Source organism: Oncorhynchus masou, chromosome 27 (assembly GCF_036934945.1).
Source record: "Oncorhynchus masou masou isolate Uvic2021 chromosome 27, UVic_Omas_1.1, whole genome shotgun sequence".
Lineage (NCBI taxonomy): Eukaryota > Metazoa > Chordata > Actinopteri > Salmoniformes > Salmonidae > Oncorhynchus > Oncorhynchus masou.
Genome location: NC_088238.1, coordinates 28,671,209 through 28,676,208, shown reverse-complemented (window position 1 = coordinate 28,676,208; position 5,000 = coordinate 28,671,209). Strand labels below are relative to the sequence as shown.

The 5,000-nt window shown below is 47.6% G+C and overlaps 1 protein-coding gene across 7 annotated transcripts in view; it reads left to right on the top strand.

Moving 5' to 3' along the window:
- Positions 1–5,000, top strand: part of LOC135515952 (transcription factor SOX-5-like) — a 106,698-nt gene that overhangs the window by 25,731 nt on the left and 75,967 nt on the right. The window lies entirely within an intron of this gene.

Genomic DNA, 5,000 nt, shown 5'->3' with positions numbered 1-5,000 from the left:
GCTGCAGTATTTGGGGCACAGATGTTCATCTCAGCCCCTAGAGTGATATTGCCTCTGCCCTGGCAACTCACCAGTCCTCCTCGGTCCACACAGTCCCCCTCTCTCTCCCTTCCTCTCTGTCTCCCTCTCTCTCACCTGTCCCCCTTCCTCTCTGTCTCCCACTCTCTGTCACTCTCAGTCCCCCTCTCTCTCCCTTCCTCTTTGTCTCCCTCTCTCTCGCTGTCCCCCTTCCTCTCAGTCCCCCTCTCTCTCCCTTCCTCTCTGTCTCTCCTCTCTCCCCCCTGCTTCTCCCCACCCCCTCTCTCTCTGCCCTGGAAACTCACTCTGCTTCTCCCCACCCCCTCTCTCTTTGCCCTGGAAACTCACTCTGCTTCTCTCATTCCCTCTCTATCTTTCTGCCTTTCCTGTCCCTCTGAGTCATGTGCTCAGGGTGAATTCATGGTCAGTGCCACTCTGATCCCCTTTTTCCTCTCTCTCTGAATGCTTGATATTGACCAATAGAAGATTTGTCTGGTAGTTTGAATAGGCTGGTAATCTGTACATCTCTACTGTTGTCTATGTACGCTGTATTATACATGTTGACTGTAAAGCTGTAGTCAGATGGTGCAACCATACTTTTCAGAGAGGAAGTAAGGAGACTCTCTCATGGTGCTGCTCTGGGTTCAGGCCATCCAGGATGTCTTAAGGGCAGGTCCCAGGCCAGGTGTAACAGGCAGCTTTATGATCTGTGGGGTTGCAGACAGAGCTAGGGGTCTGGGGGAATGGGCTGTTTTTACTGGCGAGGGGGCTGTGACTTATGCACGCACAAACACACGTACGTACGCACACAGGCGCCCGAAACACACACACACACACACACGTAGAAGGCCCTCCGCTGGCAGCATGTGTCTCCATACCTAAAATGCCAATCACTAACGTATGTCACAGAGCACATTTATTTTCATGGTGACGAACAAAAAAACTCCAGCTCGCTTTTAGAGCCAGTGGGGCATTTTATAGCACAGCACTTAGCCAGGGACATTGTGCCACACTAGCACACACTGGTAGGAGCTCACTCACGCATCCATACGCTTGAATGGCTAACAATAGGAAGGGCGGATACATTCCCCGATGAAGAAGAAGAGAACAAGAAAGGAGGAGATAGAAAAGAAAATGAAAGAAAGAAAGGGGCCTTGAGAACTTGAGGGAGCCCAGCAGACTCTCTCTCTCTCTCTCTCTCTCTCTCTCTCTCTCTCTCTCTCCCTCTCTCTCTCTCTCTCTCTCTCTCTCTCTCTCTCTCTCTCTCTCTCTCTCTCTCTCTCTCTCTCTCTCTCTCCCTCTCTCTCTCTCTCTCTATCTCTCCCTCTCTCTCTCTCCTCTCTCTCTCTCTCTCTCTCTATCTCACTCTCTCTCTCCCTCTCTCTCTCCCTCTCTCTCTCTCTCTCCTCTCTCTCTCTCTCTCTCTCTCTCTCTCTCTCTCTCTCTCTCTCTCTCTCTCTCTCTCTCTCTCTATCTCACTCTCTCTCCCTCGCTCTCCCTCTCTCTCTCTCTCTCTCCCTCTCTCTCTCTCTATCTCACTCTGTGTGTCAATCCCCTGGTCTAGCTAATCCTCCACAGGCCCCTCTGCTGTCTCAAAGTGTCCGACACACATATGCACGCGCGCACGCTTGCACACACACACACACACACACACACCGTTGAGTTCACAGCCCTAGCGTGGGAGAGAGGGAACCTCCATATGTGATTTCCACCAGTTGGTAGTAATTAGTTAGTTGTATAAATTAGCATTAAGTGCAGATTGTTGCATTGTTCATGATGATCCCCCTTTTGCTGTGGGAAAACGAAGGAGTTAAACAGTGCTGTTTTTCGACCCTGTACAGAGAGAGAAATGTCTCCACATCTCCAATTAGAGAAGGAAGGGAGGAGAGGGTGGAGAGAACAGAAGGAAGGGAGGAGAGGAGGAGAGAGGGGAGGGAGGAGAGGACAGAAGGGAGGGAGGAGAGGAGGAGTGAAAAGAAGCAGGGTTAATGTTGTGCTTTGTTAAACTGTTCTGAGTATTCACGCCACCATAGCAGTTCATCAACAGTATCACGTTGTTCCGACAGCCCAACCCGTTCCTTGTTGCTTCGTCTCATTCTGACACCCGTGTTAAGAATTCTTCCTGGAGCTGGAGGGAAGCACAAGTCTCTCTCTCTTTTACCAAGGCGAACATGGACGGATATTTATTGTATTCCAGCTACCAAACTCAAGTCAATCTATTTTCTTTGTGGCATGAGAACCAGGCTGGAAGACTTGAGAAGAACCCGAGGCCTATTGTGAGGCGGCCATTGTTCCTTCCTATGAAAGGCACATTCAAGTCACTTTTTATCTAATTGTTTTTCGTCTGCTTTTCACTTTGTATTCTCTACCCCAGGCTTGCACAAGACAATCAATGGGGATGAAACCCTCCCCTTTAAATGTTTTCTCTCAGCCCAGATGAGCGATATTAAGAAGTGAATAGTGTGTGTGTGGATGGGGAAAGCGGTGCCCCAGCTATTGTGCTCTACGTGGCTTATAAAAGGGGCTTATAGAGCGGTCCTGTGGTCTTTCTGTTCCTAGTGAACAGCCCTGGATGGGAAAAGCTGGGCCGGCTGTCTTTGTGTTACTGCGTGTGCGTAGCGTTGTGTTGTTGCCCTCCCGGCGTGCCATTAGGAAGGCCACAAAAGCCCGGAGTTCATGAATCAGACAGGGTTTCCGTAGCCGGAGCATTGTGAGCGCGCTGTGCCGCGCTGCTAATGCCAACCCGAGAGTGACTGTTCTGCTCTGCTCCATAGCCCTGTCATCTAGTCAGAGCTCAGACCTCTCACAGTCTCTGTGAGACAGCTCCAAAGGTCCAGTGTAGAGCCAGTGTCATTGAGATTCATGAAATGGAATCTTGGAATGTTCCGTGAAGTGGCAGACAGGCAGTGTGCTCTGTGTTCTAGAGGGGAGCTATAGCTCAACAATCCATACATTTACCATGGACTCTTTTTACAGAGTCAATCTGCATGGACGTGTTCTTTACAGATGACAGAGGAATGTGTGTATAATATAGAAGCGTTTGTCAATGGATGTGACATTGTGTTTCGTTAACTATATGGATGAAAACGGGGACTAATCCCTCAATGTGGGAGCTTTTATATCTTTGTATTGAAAGTTAGTAACTGTAATGAACTTGCGCACGCACACACACACATTACATACACATTACACACTCACACACACACACACACACACACATGCACATACATACACACACACATTACATACACATTACACACTCACACACACACACACACAGTACAAACGCATTCACACAAACACTAGCAACACAAAAATATATATTTTTGTATTATTTTTTGGGATGTTCAAATTCAGATAGAATATCCAAACCTTTTCAATTCTATCGTGGTATAATCTGTATGCAAAGTTTCAGACGACAACCGTATCTATTAACATACTAATGCTAGTTTGACTAAATGCGGACATTTGGACGTTAACGCTAAATAATGGAATGTAATATCTCATGAATATGCAACATTGAAACATTTAAAAACCTTTGTAGCCACCGATACAAAAATGAAATCGTTGATTATATTCCCGTTTCGTAACGTAATTAGCTCCCACTGACAAAGAGCTTTTTGAAACTTTTGCATTACAAGGTCACTGTACTATCCAATGAAGTGCTCTACCTGTCGCACATATGAATGAAAGACTGAATCCGTGCTGCACACACAAATATGGCTTGTGACCTGAAACGTGATGCGGGTGGAACTCTGATGCAGATATCTGAATAAGTAAAGGCAGGGTAAACATAGGCAAATAATCCAACACAACAGTTAAACATGTAAGCGCTCCTCTTCATCAACTCACTGGAAGTGTTTAGTTCTGTCATTGTGTCTACTTTAGGCCTTTGCCTCTGGCAATTTGCATGTCTCTACACTGGTACGTAAGCATGTATCTTAGTTTTTAACTGCCCGTGGGTCTCTATACGTTGGGCGCTTGACAGAAGTAAAATACGCCTCGTTTGCACTAATCCACACAGGCCTCTGATCACATGGTACTGATCTGTTTACAAACGTCCTTCACACTCAGGCCGCGTAGCCTGAACCTACGCTAACGCTAGCCTAGTTTTCGCTGGATATTTATCTGAAAGGGATATAGGCCCTGGGTTAGAGCATGAGATCATATACGCACTGTACGTATGTGTGGACAGGGGGAAAACCAGGGTAAATACCGCCATTATATTATTTACTAACCTGGAACTAACACCAACCGTTCTCCCACGATGCACCACTCTGTAGGTTTACTAACCACCCTACACATGCCAGCAATCAGCATAATCACTCCCTCCTCAACCCCACCCCCCTTCCGCTTTCACACAGACAGGCAGTGACACACGCACGCACACACACACACACACACACACACACACACACACACACACACACACACACACACACACACACACACACACACACACACACACACACACACACACACACACATGCACGTAAGCTTTCAAAGGTTATTAATTGTCTCAATAAAACAACTGTCCCAAACAAAGTGTAGACGAGCCTCACGTAAATAACAGACTTTTACAGCTATAAAAACTCTAAAGTTTTACCTCCCGACCTGCTGCTTGTGATTTAGATGTGCCTGACACAGATCTATAAGAGTAATGGTGTGTTTCTCTGTACTGAGCAGTATATAAGGCTGGGGTTCTGTCTGACTGTGTGTCTCTCTGTTGCTCAGCCAGTCAGTCAGTTGTCTCTTTGAACCCAGAGAGACTATATTGATTAACCTTGTCTGCCTGGTGGGAGCTGAGGGGTCTGCATGGGGAGGGGGGGGGGGGTAACGGGGGCGGGTGGATTAGATGAAGTGGTGTGTCTGTGAAGCAGCCTGAGGGGTCAGGACCTTAGCTCCACTAGTGAAGGAACTGTGATTTGAGCCAGATGTTCTCAGACAAGCCAGGCAGCGCCTGCCGCCGCCGCAGAGGCCGG